We start from the raw sequence: 16,081 nt of genomic DNA, 5'->3' as shown, positions 1-16,081 counted from the left end.
TTATCTGGAGCTTTCTCAAAGAGATCGATTGTAATGCTGGAAGTAGGTGATAGAGCATTGAGGTTGAAATTTGAGTGTTGCAGGCTTATATGTCCGAACACTCTGATACTAAATGGCGAAGCAACAGAAACTGGTGATGCACAGGATGTCCAGGTGGAGAAATGAGGTGCTTGTACATGTGTATATGTTGTGTTGTATTGGTAGGACTTAACGCTCTCAGTCAGATCCACCGACGTCAAGCCGGTGTTCTTCTCTGACCACTGCCTCCTGCTGGCAGACAGTCACCTACAGGATGAGCAGCCGGTTGGTAAGGGAACATGGAAGCTGAACACAAAGCTGTTGACCCCGGGAAACATTGAGGAGCTCAAGAGGGACTACGCAGGTTGGAGAACCGTGAAGCCCCTCTGAGTCCCCAGCGGACTGGTGGGAAACAGTAAAAGGGAACATCAAGAGGTTATTCATCCTCAAAAGGTGTTCAGGAGGCGAGAGAGAGGTGGGGAAAACTGTCCCAGCTCCAGGAAAGTATACAGAACTTGCTCCTGCTGCAGATGATGGGGGGGTCGATGTCAAGGAGGGTCTCAAGGAGGTGAAGCGCCAGCAAGCCTCGCTCTTTGCCTCTGAGGCCTCCAAGATAATCTTCCGGTCCAGGGTCCGCTCGGTGGAGCAGGACAAGACATGCTCACATTTCTTCTTCCAGAAGGTACACCAAGAGAGCTCAGTGCTCAGCAGTCTGAAGGAAGAAGATGGCTTGATAACATCTTAGGCTGACGTCATGAGGATCAGCAAATCCTTCAATGCCAGTCTATATGATGCGAAGCCAACCAACAATCGGCCTCCTCATCGTTCCTGTCCTCTATCACAGAGGTCTTAGACGACAGGACACAGGGGAGGCTGGACTAGCCGCTATCTCTGGACGAGCTGACCAAGGCCCTCGAGTCTTTCGAAAATAATAAAACTCCCGGAAGCGACGGATTACTGGTTGAGCTCTATTCTGCTCTGTGGGATTTGATTGGCCAGGACCTGCTGGGGGTATATGTCAGTACGCTTCTGGCAGGTACCATGAGTGAATCCATGAGGAAAGGCATCATCACACTCATCTACAAGCGGAAGGGGGAGGAGGGTGGAACTTAGAAATTGGATACCAATCTCACTATTGAATGCGGATTACAAACTTTTGTCAAAGGTAATCGCCAACAGAGTCAGGTCTGCTCTGGGGTCAGTGATTCACTCTGACCAAACCTGTGCTGTACCGGGCAGGAAGATCGCCGAGTGTGTCACACCCCTCAGGCATACGATCGCCTACGTGCAGGACAAGGGGTTGGACACCTGCCTGATCAGCCTGGACCAGGAGAAAGCCTTTGACAAGATATCACACATGTATATGAGAGATATTCCCTCCAGAATGGGCTTTGGGGAGGGAATCTGCAATTGGATCAGACTGCTTTACACCAACATTGTCAGTGCAGTCTCAATCAATGGGTAGGAATCAGATAGCTTCCCAGTCAAATCTGGAGTCAGGCAGGGCTGTCCTCTCTCTCCTGCCTGGTTTGTGTGCTGCAGAGAGCCATTTGCTAAGTCCATCAGGAAGGATGAGAGCCTGAGAGGGGTGACTATTCCTGATGGTGGGGGCCTGCAGGTTAAGGCCTCCCTGTACATGGATGACGTCGCCGTTTTCTGCTCGGATGCGCTGTCCGTGCACAGACTCATGTGCACATGCGACCAGTTCGAATGGGCCTTGGGGGCCAAGGTAAACAGGGGTAAGAGCGAGGCCATGCTCTTTGGTAAGTGGGCCGACCAATCCTCGATCCCCTTCACCATCAGGACCGACCACCTGAAGGTGCTGGGTATTTGGTTCGGGTGGGCTGGGGCGTGCACTAAGGCTTGGGAGGAGCGTATCAGCAAAGTGAGGCAGCAACTGGGCAGATGGAAGCTACGGTCGCTCTTCATCGCGGGAAGAAACCTGGTCATCGGGTGTGAGGCACCATCATTGTTATACGTGGCACAGGTCTGGCTTGGTCCCAAAACCTGGCCGCTGCAGTCACCCGGGCCATCTTCCAATTTATATGGAGATCAAAGATGGACCGGATCCGATGGGACTTGATGTATAAAGATCTGGACAACAGGGGGAAGAAACTCACCCTAATGGCCACCTTTGTGCATGGTTGCATCAAGCTGTGCGTGGATCCCCGGTATGCAAACACCAAGTGTCACTACATACTGAGGTTCTACCTGTCCCCGGTGTTGTGAAGGATAGGCCTGGTCTTGCTGCTGCAGAACGCTCCAAGTAGTTGGACTGTTCCGGATCACCTGTCCTTTGTGGAGAAGTTTATGAAGAAAAACACCTTTGACCACAAGTCCATCAGGAAGTGGTCAGCACGTAGTGCCCTTGAGACCCTTCGGGAATAGGAGAGAGAGCGGATCCTATCAAGTAGTTCCCTGGGCAGACTGTCAAACCCATTTGGCAGAATGCCTCATCGCCAGAACATTCCAACAAGCACCAAAACATGGCTCGTCTGGTGGTGAGAAGGGCTCTGCCTGTGAGATCCTTTATGCACGCCCGGACTCTCAGCTGCACCGCACACTGCCCTCGAAGTGGCTGCAGGAGGGATGAGACTATCACACACCTCATTCTGGAATGTGCCTATGCAGAAGTCTGGAGAGGAATGCAGTGGTGTTTGTCGAGGTTCGTCCCGAGCAGCGCCATGATGCGCGACTCCGTGCTCTATGGTCTGTTCCCCAGGACGCACACCGTAACTGTGCCTGGAGGATCATCAAATCTGTGAAGGATGCTCTCTGGACAATCTGAAACCTGTTGATCTTTCAGCTGAAGAGTTGATCCCGACTGAGTGTTGCAGACTGGCACATTCCAAGTTCCAGGATTACGTGTTGAGGGACGCACTGAAGCTTGGGGCAGCTGCTGCCAAGACATGGTGGGGAAAGACCACCATATAACATCTGCCTGGGACCGACACAGTAAAAGGGGCTCCGCTGACCCCCCAGCTAAATATGTGGATAGTAATTGTACAGACCGGTATATATGAATGATTACTCGGTCTCTGTATGCAAAGAAATTGAATGTTTACGTATGTATGGCATGACCAATTGTACAGATCAAAATATTTTAGGAATAGAGTATATTTTTAATAAAATAAGTTGGTAGGACTTATGTAAATAGGGACAGGAAACTGTTAGGATGGGAGGCATTTAAGCAGAGGAATGAGAATCTTAAAATCAAGACCCTGGTGGACTGAGAACCATATGTAGGTCAGTAAGAGCACTGGTAATGTGTAAATAAGATTTGGTGAGAGTGAGGTCATGAGCATTTGGATGGCATCCAATTTATGAAAATTGGATGGCTGAGTAATAAAAAGTCAATTTGCAAAAAAAAACAAAAGCATGGATGAAGATTACAGCAGAAAAAGAAGCTGGTTGAAGTACAGAGTCTTTATAATTCAGCTTAAGAAGGTATTCAACTTGAAGCTCAGCTCAGGGTTGAACAGGACATAGTCTTCAAATCTGAATTCTTCTGGCAAGAAGAATTCAGAAGCCTAAGCAGATCATTCTGTTTAGATTTCTGGAGGGGAAATAGGGATAGTGAGGGGGTCACACACTCCTTCATTGACTCCTACCCAACATTAGATGCGTACTCTCTTCCCGGAGACTTGCCACCAGAAGGTGCTTCCTCCACCCACAGTCTCTCCATCAAAACCTGACTATTGGTCCACATCCACTACCCTCAGGTCTTTGCCCATCTCTAACACAACATCCTTCACACTCACCTGCTCATGGGAATTGTGATGTAGAATCTGGGGATTGATCCCTGCTGGGAATAATATAATTGGCTGGTCATCTTTGAAGAAGACTGTCTGCCTGAGTGAGGGGTGGAAGTCCCCACTTCCCGCCAATCAACATGCCCCAGGGCATTAAAATGGCTCTGGGCTGAAATGATGTATTCCTGCTAACTCTTCGGGTGACAGGACTGAAAGATCCCATTTCTTAATTATGTTTCTCTTTCTTCAAGTGTTGCTGAGTATTTCCAGCATTTCTGGTTATTTTTTTAAAAAAAGTTTAACAAATTTCTTGTAGAGAAGGAAATTGCTCAGTTTGGACTGCTTTGTGACTCCAGATCCACAGCAATGTGGTTGACACAACTGCCTGCTGACATAGCCTAGCAATTTATTCTATTAAAGGTAAAAACAGATGGGCAATCCCATCCCAATAATGGACCTGTTCAATTTATTTTCATTGATTTTAAATTAAATTGTTCCAGTTTTGCTCCAGTTCCCAGAATTCATAAGTGAATTTTACACAATATTGTCATACATTGTACTTCTTCTGTATCACAGAGGTATAATTTAACTACTGAAAGGCTCTCTGATACACACAATTCTATCCAAGGATCCCAATGCAGCTCAAAGTTCCAAGTCAGTATCATGTTATTGGGTATGTCAGCCACCCATTAGAAGACCCTGAGAAATGTAACAAATCACAGGCTATTGTCACAATTTTCCACGTGGAAAAAAAATTATAAAATAACTCACCTTTTGTTGACAGACTTTCTTTCCATTAACTTCAAGCACCATTCAAGTGTGATATAGCAAGTGAGTACCTCTTAAAAGGATTGTGGTTTTGATTCATATTCACATATTGTATCAAAAGCCCAGGAGGAAATTCAATTGAATATGCCCTCTGTAGAACAGAAATCTCTAATGTGATCATGATTTTTCTGCAATAATAATGTCTAAATGTCTTATTAACTCAAGGATGCTTCCATCTGGAGTGGAATGTAAATCTTTAATTTGTCACTGGAGCACAGACATTGAAGGCATTAATCAGTATTTCAAGTGCTTGATGTACAATTTCTTTGTTTCTGTGAATGGTAGATAGTGCCCCAATTAAAATCAGTTTTAATGAAGCAAAAAAATGAAAAGTAACCTGTTTCTATTGTCAAGAGGTATGTTGCATGCTTGGCAACTTTACCATCAGCAAATGTCTTGAGGAAAAAGACAAGGCAGAAGACCTAGGCTGCTGGCACAACAAGCTCAAAGTGTTCAGCTTATGAAAAGCTTGATCAAGAGGAGGAACCTGTAGTATGTGTCAAATATGGGAACAACTCATTAGAGACATGCCAAAAAGGCACAGGGGCACTTTCAGGCATCATAAACTGAGACTTAGGAACTGGAAAGTAAATGTGAAGTCCTGCATCAAACACAGCTTGAGCAGCAATTGCAGAATGCTCATCATTCTAAATGCTAAATGAAAAACTATACCTTGAAGTTACAGCGGTCCAGTCAGAGAATGTTTCTCTGTCCATTGGGACCACCACAAAAATTACAGATTGAAAGGGGTGATTCCAATTGGGGATCTGTTGAAGGTGAAACTACGTTATTAGTTCAGGGTTGGGAATATAATTATAATCCTGACCGCAACACCCCTCTGCCATACTCAGATAAAGGTTCCCTGTATTTACCTATGCCAGTCTGGTACAAACCCAAAGAAAAGATAAAAATTTAATGAGAATCCAGCAATTGACCAGTAATTGGGCCATAAACCAGACGTTTTGAGAAGTGAGACAAACAAATGGCAGAATTTGAAGCTAGGTTAGTAAAGGGCTTGGGTAAACTCTAAAGTCAGCCACAAAAGGGTTAAGACCTATCTGCTCAAGTGTCAGAGGAGTGTGATGGGCTTTTCAGATACCTCTTAGACTTAGAGGAACTGGAACAAGAATGTACTGTCAGCCAGACCCAAGCCCCAATCGATTTGAACATTCCTGCAATACATCAGAGTACGAGCGGGGGACAGCATGAGAGAAATAAAACTGAGTATAAAAACAAAAAGGACTGTGCTTTGAAAAGTATTAGTACCTGAGTAAATGTGTTTTTTGAGTAATAAATTAGTTGGAGTGTTTGTATAGAATATTTCACAAGCAACAATCCTAATGAGTACATAATTTGGAAAAACTAAATTCAAATTAAAGATTTGTGTATGGTGATAAACTGTAAATATTAACAGGATCCAACTTGGTTTTTATTTTGACCTTTAGATAAACTATGAAGCTGATTATTGGAATTGTGTGGCTGGATTGGCTTTTGCAAGTGAAGTATGCAGTCAGCAGCAGGGATCCAGTGCTCAGTGGAATTGTATATGGTATGTATACATAACCAAACACTGACAGCGTTGGGAGATACCTCCGCCCACAACTTCATGCATTAATTTTACATGCAACACACAAGTCATGTCCATTTGTGCTGATGATATGCACAGAACTTTAGTTCACACTCACACTTATATCAGAAGCAACTGAAAAGCCTTACGGAAAAGGAGGACCCAGAGGAGGATAGTTAAGCAAAATATGGGTTGTGTTGTCTGAAAATGTCCACAATGAATTAGTACTGGATATTCTGAATCTCTCAGGTATTCAGTTAACCTTCTGGTATCCAAAACCAAAACTTGTAAGGAATTGGTCAAAAAAGGTAGTTTAATTGAGAGGTTACACAATCGAAGGGAAAAGCAGGAAGCACAGACGTTTGCTGCATGTGTTTACGGTGCAGGCATTTCTACAGTAATGGCCTAGACATCAGTGTTATAAGTGATCAATTAAATTTATTAACTTCTCAAGTTAAAGATATATTAAATGCACCAAATGATAACACTAAACTTAGTAGTCAGGCAGATTACACCACAAACAGCATTTCATTTCATTTGGTTAATATCTTAGAATCACATGATGGCACAATTAATGAAGGAAGCAGGAAAGAGAAATCAACACCAAATAAATGTAATTTTGTGCAGTATATACACAATTGGATGTTGGATCAGTGCAGAGAAAATGTAAGTGGAGCTGAGGCCACAAAAAGATCAGCCATGATCTTATTGAATGGTGGAGTAGGCTCGAAGGGCCAGATGGCCTACTCCTGCTCCTGGTTCTTATGTTGGGTTGACAACACTAAATTAAGGAAACAGCTGATGGAACAGGAACTGTAATTAAAATCTCCATCAGTATTAAGGAGGTTCAGTTCTATACTATATGTATAAAAGGTGGAGACTTGCAGGGACAGCACTTAAGGAATGCCAATAGACATTGTCGCCATCCTATTTTACAAGTGGACAAGCCACATGCAGTTTTGAGTCCAGCAGTAACAAAACAGTTAACTGAATTCTCAAAAATTCAATCACTACTTGAGATGACAGTCAGAGTTTGATATATCAAAACATATTTAAAAGAATATCACTATCATAACCTATCTTGTCCCATCATTCATTCACCATTTCAGCATTTACGCTTAAATGCCCTTGCGCATAGGAACAATTGAATTTTTGATATTACTGAATCAGCTAGAGAAATTGTTCTATCTTATTGGCAAAAATATGAGGTTCATATTGCCTTGCAAATGGAACATTTGGAAGAAATACAATTTGAGAAAGGCACACAGACTAATGTTAAAGTTCTGCAGAATCATCAGAGCATATTAAAAGCATTTAGGAGCAGAGTGGGTGGGATGATATCTGGAATTAGGCAATTACACAGAGCCATTTGGGTTTGTATTATTTCACAATTTGTAGTTCTGTTATGACATGATAATCTTAAAGCCACAATGGGTGAAGTATAATGCATGCTTATTACTGTGTTTTTATTTTGTACATGTTTATTTCTTTATCCATTTTTATTACACTTGCGATTTATTTACTGATCATTATTATGTGATTCATTTATGGATTATTGATTTGTATATATCTGTACCGCATAACGAAATGATGCATTTTTAAATTGTGCAACGTGTAGCAACTCAGCTTCAATATGGGCCACGAGAGGGAAAAATAGCTAAATACTAATGTTTGTTCATCATATTAAAAATAATAACTAAAGAGGACGAACTGTGATATTATAGATTTCAGAACTTTAACTGTGCATAGATTGAATGAATGAACAAAAGATAAACTTACTTCTGCAAAGCAGCAGCAACAATTTTGTCTTGAATAAACTATTCAAGGAAAATGACAAACTTATAGAGGAATTTAAACCAATTCGCCAGTTTGGGGCAAGAGGGAGTTGAAACTACATGAACTAAACTGTTTTGACACCTGCTTGATAAACTGGATGCTTTATTGTCACAAAGAATAAGGATTGATATGCAGAAGAATTTACGGAATTAATCACAGGAGAGCTGTGTCTTCAAACCAACAGTCAATGCCATTGAAACAGGAACAAAGCAGCTACTTCTGATTAGCTGCAGACTTTCAGTAATTTGTATGAAAGGACTTCTGTCAAGGAGTGATATTATTGGTGATTTTCTTTTTAGAAGGATGAAAATCTGTACAAGAATCAAACACCTGAACTCTACCTTAACATAACTTCAAAGAACAACACTGCATAAGGATCAAATCCTGGACATTTTCAAAGAAAATTTTGGTTGAAATCCTTGCCAAGTTCCATTAATCAGGTATTAGCTAAGTTGGGTTGTGAGGCATACCTTGCTTACTTGAGGGGTCTTATTTTGGTTACTACACGCAATAAAGTTCAAATCATTGTTTCAAGAATGATATTTCTTAATAAGTCACTGAATTAAAATAACGTGTGGTGATTTACCCACAGAGTCCTTAAGGAGTCTTTTATAATCAGCCTGTGTGCGCGCAGTGCAAAACAAAAGTTGAGAGGGTCATGCAATTTAATAAATAACTCACATTCCAAAATAAACTTCCAGAGTATGTTACTAGGAAAAAGAGAAACAGGATCTAAAGAAAGATCTCAGAAAACTTGAGAACTTGGGAAAACAGTCAGAGATGGAAAAATTATTTTGTCCATGACCATTTTGAGAGATGAAGCCAGGTCAAGATTTAAATATTTCAATGAAAATTCTAAATGGCTCAGGTTGTGGTTTATGCCAAAGTCAGCAATAATAGGGATGATTAGTGAACAAATCATGATGCAGGATGAGGTTCATAGAGAGTGGAGGTTAGAGATATGGAGACATTGGAAAAGCCAGGTATGGAGGGTGGCAAAGACAGAGAATGATTGCAAAACAAATGGATTAAGCAGAAAGAACATTGTGGAGTTAGGCCAGACTTTGTGACGGAGAGGTTATGAGACAGGCAACTTTGCTCAAAGTTGAATAATAAAACCTTTCCCATAAACACTTGTCTTACCAAATCTTGGGATAAGCAAAGCCAAGCCATCATATTTACAATCTGATAAGAATTGTGGTGTAGTGGTAAAGTTACAATAACAATAATCCCAGAATACATGTTCAAATACACCAAGGCAGCAGCAGAATTTAAATGTTTACTTTTTAAAAATGCGAAAGCAATAGCTTCCCGTTTTCAGGCTAAGATGTTGGAGGAGGATCACCCCACAGCCACTCGAGATGTGAAAGCCCATTGGATCTTCTAGGAAACAGTCAGTTCATTAGTTGCCAGTTTTGACCAGTATTAGGACTTGGGATGAGGGAGTCCTCACTACAGAGATGTGATGACAGATCAGAAGCTGACAGCTTCAGTGCCACTGGAGGAGACTGTGGCCGTTGCCTGTACTATATCCCAGACTCCTTGGTTGGAGAATCACTCATGGAGGAAGTAAGTTTAGTTTGAACAGGTGTCTCATGACATGGGGTTACAGGCAGATGGTGTCTGTGGTAGTCAGAATCAAGTGCAGGTAAGTCACTTTCACCAGCCACCTACCTGACCTGTGCCCAGTTCCTGGATCATGAATGGATCAGTGCAGATGAAGGGGATCACTTCCACAGCCCTCCCAGCCCCACCCCACACAACTAACCGACTGCCTGCCTGCACTGGTCTACCAGTCAGGTAGGTCAAGTCTATCTTATCCCACCTAGATCGAAATAATTCCAGACAGGAGTGCCTGAACTGCTGTGCTCTTCCAGCACCACTAATCCAGAATCTTAGGCTCATTTGTCAAAGGGGCAGGAAGATAACGTTTGGGCCATCGGGCCCATATCTTATTTCCCGTATACGTGGAAAGGTGATGAGGCTTTGATCTGCCATTATCCCACTAATTAAGTTCCCCTTCCACTCCAACTCAAAAGATTTCACCCCCTAGTCTCAGTAATGACGACCATGAAAGCAAATCTGGTTCACTAATACCTTTCAGGCTAAGAAATCTGTTGTCGTGACTGAGTTGGTTGTATCCTAAAGGAGATATTTGCCAGAACAGGCATATGGCTCTTGGTTATGGAATCAAGATTTTAAAAATGCTTGGACTTCACCCTCATTAATCCACTTGTTACCATTGCACCTATCCACTACAATATTGGTAGCAGTGACTACTCCTCACACCTGAGAATACTACTTATCGGGTTGTACAGCATGACCACCTTGTTAAATTGAACCAAGCTCAAAACTAGCTCAATATAAGGCATCTATGAGGCTTTGCAAGACAATAAGCATAGAAGAATTGTATTCAATTGCAATCTGTCACTTCATGACCTGACATACCACTCACTCTACCATTAGCATCAAGGCAGGGCATGACTACTCATGTTGGAGAGTATGCCAAGAATAACACCAGGCATACCTAAAAATGTTCTGAGTATATCCAACAATCATGAATGCTAGTGGGTAATTAAACAACTAAGTGGAGGAGGCATCTCCACTATCATCCCATTTCTTCATGAGACGAAGGCCAGCATTCAATGCAAAAGTCATGACCGAAGAATTTGAAGTATCTTCAACAAGAAACACTGAATACATACATGTTCCATCTCAGACTTCTCTTGGGGTACTCATAATCAGAGACCAGAGTGAACAAACGATCAAAGTCACCGATTATGGTAAAGGTTATTGAGCCCAACCACTTTGTGCAATTGCACTGATGGTATGCTCTAGAACTAACTGCCCTTTTTGCTAAGCTGTTCTAGAAGAGCTACAGTGGATCCACCTATTGCAGAAAATTATCCAGAATCTAGTTCTGTACACTTTTTAAAAAAAGGCCTCCTAATTTGGCTAAACTCCATTAAAATCCAAGCCAATGTTCTTGTTCCTTACATTTTCTACCTTGACCGCCATAGGCTGCACAAGCCTTCTTTATTGAACCTACCTGATGTATCTATTAATGCAAATTTCTTTTAAATTTATTACAGACGTCAAAATATTTCAATGAACCATCTGCTTTGCTGACATTTGTATTTCTTGCAGAACCAGACATCTCACTGTAGTTTAAAGAATGAAATTACAATGAACAATTGCCACGATTGTACCCTGAGAATGATGCTTGTTCAGTGACCACAGGACCCTCTGTAGCCTTCTCAATAAATTATTGCCATGAATTATCAAATTACTGATGAGGTTACAGGTGGCAAAATTGTCTTATCTAACTAAAAAGCTTTAATTGAAAGGTTAGAACTGATTTTCATGCTTTTGCTTTGTGAAAATGAAACCGTGTCGGCTACAAACTGGCTGATATGGCCATTACCATTCCATTAGCAGTATTAATGTAGCCAAATCCCAGATTAAGCAGCACCACCCATAACCCCATGACCATGTCAAAAGCACTTGCCTCTGTCAATTGATAGGTCCACTTTGATAAACTGATTGGCATCCTATGGTTAAAAACAATCAGCCAAATCGTACTTGAGGAAGGAAGCAGTCGGAGCAGTTCATTTCCAAGGTGATGGAAAAGTGGAGACTTCTATGGGCGAATGTTGCATTACTTTGTAGAACCAGAATGTTCATGGACTCAGCAGGTCACAAAAATTGATTTGGGTCACTACTTCTCACATCTTCTGCAACAACTTTAAGACCTCATTCTGATGAGATAAATCAGAACACACATCTGATATGCTGTAGCACACCTGGAAAATTCAAGTAAGGCCAGAATGTTGAAATCAAAGTTCACTTCACTTCCTCGACGGAGTTGCTTTGCTGTATTAACTTGTTGCTAGAATTTAACTCCCATTGTTTTCTCTATTTCCTAACTTTCCTGAAAGTGCTGCATCATGGTGGCATCGATGGGAAATTTTGTCTTCAGGATTATGTCATGGTTACCTCGACCTATATGGTCATGGACAGATGCATCTTCAACAGGTCAATTAGAAAGACTAAGATCTAGTAGATTCTTACTCCTTTCGTTTCCCTCATGGCCTGCTGCAGAATCGTCCAGCAGATATGTGCTTTAGGTGTTTCTTGCAAGTCTGTCTTGTTGATGAGACAGGACCTGATGACAGGATTGTGGCAATGTCTGGGACATTATATGATTTGAAAAGATGTCTGTGTCAGGCTGTTGCTTGACTAGTCTGTAAGACAGCTCTTCCAACTTTGGTTTAAGCACCCAGATGTTAGAAAGGAGGACTTTGCAGGGTCAACAGGGTGGAGTGTTCATTGTTGTTGTACTGCCTAAGTAGATGCTAGATAGTCCATCCAGTTTATACCTTTTGACTTTGCTGTACCAGTGTGGTACAGTTTGGCCATTTTATGGCACAATTAAGTGTCATTTACATTATTATGGGTCTGAAGTCACATGTATGTTAGACTTGAAAATGATCATGGATTTATCCTCTAAAGATGATGAGCACCATTACTGAGACTAGCTTTCAGTTTCAGATTTTCTTGTTGGTGCATTGGTGGGACTTGAACCCTTTGGTCATGGGCTTCTGGATTTCTAGTCCAGTTGGCACTATGTCACCACGATCCCACCATCTTCATGACAGAAACATTCTGCATCATGATCTCAATCTGCATTTGGTCTCCTCATTGTAGAGGAGTCTACATTGTGAGCATTAATGCAGCATACACAATTGGAAGTTCAGTAAATTGGTATTTCACTTGGATAATGCTTGGACTTTAGACAGTGAGGAGGGAGACTTCCTACCCTGATGATTTGCACTTGACTGAAGCCTACTGATTAGTGAACACTGATGAACAGCCCTATATAGCTGACATTCCTTATCGTAGGGCAAGTAATGAAGCGATTGCCACTTGCAAATGCAGGTTTTGACTCCACTATGAACCTAAAATTGTCTCCTTTATATGTAACTTTTGAAAGGAATTGGAAAAAGTACTTAAGAGGGAAACAGTTGCAGGGCTACAAAGAATGGTCAGGGATGAAAGATTAAGTAGATAGCACTTTCAGGAAGCTATTACAGGTCAGGACGTTTTCTGAACCCAGTCATGCTCTGATTGTAAAAGCTTGAAGAAGTCGCATCCAATAAACATGAGGCTCCAATAACCTTCATTTTTACAGGTGACATTGTTCTGTTCCAAATTCTGCCTGCATAGAGTCAGAGATATATAACACAAACAGACTCTTCAGTCAAACTCATCCATGCCCACCAGATATCCTTAATTAATTTCACCCTCTGCATGAAAATGTTGCCCCTTAGGTCCCTTTTAAATCTTTCCGCTCTCACCTTAAACATATGCCCTTGGGTTTTGGACTCCCCCACTCCAGGGAAAAGACTTTGTCTATTTATTGTATCCATGCCCCTCATGATTTTATCAATCTCTATGAGGTCACCTCTCAGCCTCCAACACTCCAGGGAAAACAAGCCCCAGCCTATTAAGCCTCTCCCTAAAGCTCAAACTCTCGAACCCAGTAACATCCTTGTTAATATTTTCTGAACCCTTTCAAGTTTCACAACATCCTTCCTTTAGCAGAGAGACCAGAATTGCACGTAGTATTCCAATAGTGGCCTAACCGATGTCCTGTACAGCCGCAACATGATCTCCCAATTCCTATACTTAATGCACTGACCAATAAAGGCAAACATACCAAATCCCTTCTTCATTATCCTATTCACCTGTAACTCCACTTTTAAGGAACTATGAACCTGCACTCCAAGGTCTATTTGTTCTGCAACACTCCCCAGGACCTAACTAATTAAGTGTCCAAGTCCTGCCCTGATTTGCCTTTCCAAAATGCAGCACCTCACATTTATCTAAATTAAACTCCATTTACCATTCTTCAGCCCAGTGGTCCATCTGATCAAGATCCCATTGTACTCTATGGTAACCTTCTTTGCTGACCACTACACCTCCACCTTTGGTGTCATCTGCAAACTTACCAACCATACCTCCTATATTCACATCCAAATCATTTATAATAACTGACAAAAAGCAGTGGACTCAGCACCAATTCTTGTGGCATACTGCTGGTCACAGGCCTCCAGTCTGAAAAGCAACCCTCCACCATCACCCTCTGTATGCCACAGGCTTAGGGACAACTTTCCTTGTGGAGTGAAGCCATAAAGTTAGGTTTTTTTTCAACAATGTATCCAGCCTGTGATAATTATAAATCACAGGTATCAATTAGAAGAGGCAGAACATCTTAAGAGTAATTGATCTCAGTTCCAGTTCCTTATCAAAAGCCAGTACTTTTTTAAAAAAGAGAAATACCTGTGCTGACCTGTACTGTAGAAGTTCAATGTCTGCAACAATTGAGAACACACAAATCCAAAAAAAAAATGACTGCGTTCTAGCCAAAAGAACTAATATGTACAGCAAAATACACTAACATTGACCAGGAAAGGAAAGAGGAAGAGAATACTTTTAATAACACCATCCACAAAAGACTTGAGAGGACTCAGCCCGAGTTAATGCACAATTCTAAAATGTGGCTGGCAGCACACATTGAGCATTCATTTGCTTACAGTTAGGAATACAGCTGGGGATCTGAATGTCATAATACTGATGCCATGCAAAGGGGGTGACTTCTCACATTTACAGGACTGTGCATTGTTAGAACTCACAAAACAATGCAAAGTAATATGTATCCAAAATGTATCCCATGTTTCTTTACCCATCAACTCTTGATATATTTAAAATACAATCAGCTTCTATGTCTGTCACTACAAAACATCTGTTCTTAAAGCTTGACTGTACTTTACACAGTTTTTTTTTCTTTTGACTCGTCACACTGATGTTTGTTTATTACTTCTGTGATTAATTTGTTTCTGCTGCTCTCTATTGACAATTAACAATGCAGGATTCCTTTTGCAAAGACCTCCAGTATTGTTGTTGTAATTAGTTCCTGAAGTCTTTTCAATTAAATAAAATAGAAAACTCATGAATTACATTAGAAGATCAGTTTACATTTTGGCATGTGAAACCGACTGAAGAAATACAAAATCCCCCACCGATTTGTATGGTCCACTGATTAAAAAAAAGCAACAATGGGAACAAATCACTTTGACTTAAGATCCTCAGTTTACTTAAGCAGGACGTTCTGTATAGCTGACCGACTCAGCATGTATGATTTAGTGAAGTTGGAGTCAAGGTTCTACTCTACTACTTAGTGGGTACATGGTTAAAAGGGGGCATGGATTGGCATGAGTTGGCACTAAGTTGGCAAAGAGTTAAGTTTCATGGGATAGGAGTGTGGGTTGTCAGAGGGCATGAGGTCATGGCTAGAGCAGCATAGGCGAGCATGGAAGATGTAAGGAAACATGGAGCTGAGTAAAGGACTTGATTTGTTAAGTATTAGCATGAATGGGGCATGAGGAGTTTGTGTTGGGATTGGGCCTGAGGCCTGTTTCTGGTTTTATTGATTTTCTTTGCATCTGGGAGGAAATCCTGGAACGCCTTAGCAGACCTTTTAAATGTGTTTTGCACTGTTTCCGGGTAAGTTGAGCCCAAATCCCATTTGCCACCACCCAAGATCAAAAATCCAAACCAGGGCACTTGCTTCCAAATCAGGTTTGCGGAGTCAGGAATCTTCCTAATCCTGTGTTCCTGACAAGTGAGCAACTCAACAATCCTTTGTGTATTCTCAAGCTATGATGATAATTAAATATGTTTGTTTATTAAATAATTTTAAACAATCCAGAAAATGATTAGATGAAATCTTTTGACTAAAATCTAGTGGAATGATCATCAGGAACAAAAGCGATGCACTTTGACATTTGCTTTCTATACTGAAAATTTAAAAGATAATTACTGCATTTTGACATTTTGAATAATATCACGTTCATTCATGTCCATTTTATTATACACTCACTTCTACTGGGCAAGAGAAACATTAATTAATATTTTTCCAGAATATAATCAGTTGCTTCAACATTTTTTAGACACTGCTTTTGAATTTTATTTTCAGTTATCATCCAGTTCCAGATCCCTACCTCCTTTTGTAACCATA

General features: G+C 41.3%; 1 protein-coding gene across 3 annotated transcripts in view; it reads right to left on the bottom strand.

Annotated features, from left to right (window-relative positions):
• Positions 1-16,081, bottom strand: part of pde4ba (phosphodiesterase 4B, cAMP-specific a) — a 629,295-nt gene that overhangs the window by 284,299 nt on the left and 328,915 nt on the right. The gene's annotated exons all lie outside the window — the stretch shown is intronic.

This window comes from Chiloscyllium punctatum, chromosome 7, assembly GCF_047496795.1.
Source record: "Chiloscyllium punctatum isolate Juve2018m chromosome 7, sChiPun1.3, whole genome shotgun sequence".
NCBI classification, from domain to species: domain Eukaryota; kingdom Metazoa; phylum Chordata; class Chondrichthyes; order Orectolobiformes; family Hemiscylliidae; genus Chiloscyllium; species Chiloscyllium punctatum.
Note: the sequence above shows the minus strand (reverse complement) of the source record. Positions and strands in the feature narration are given on the sequence as shown.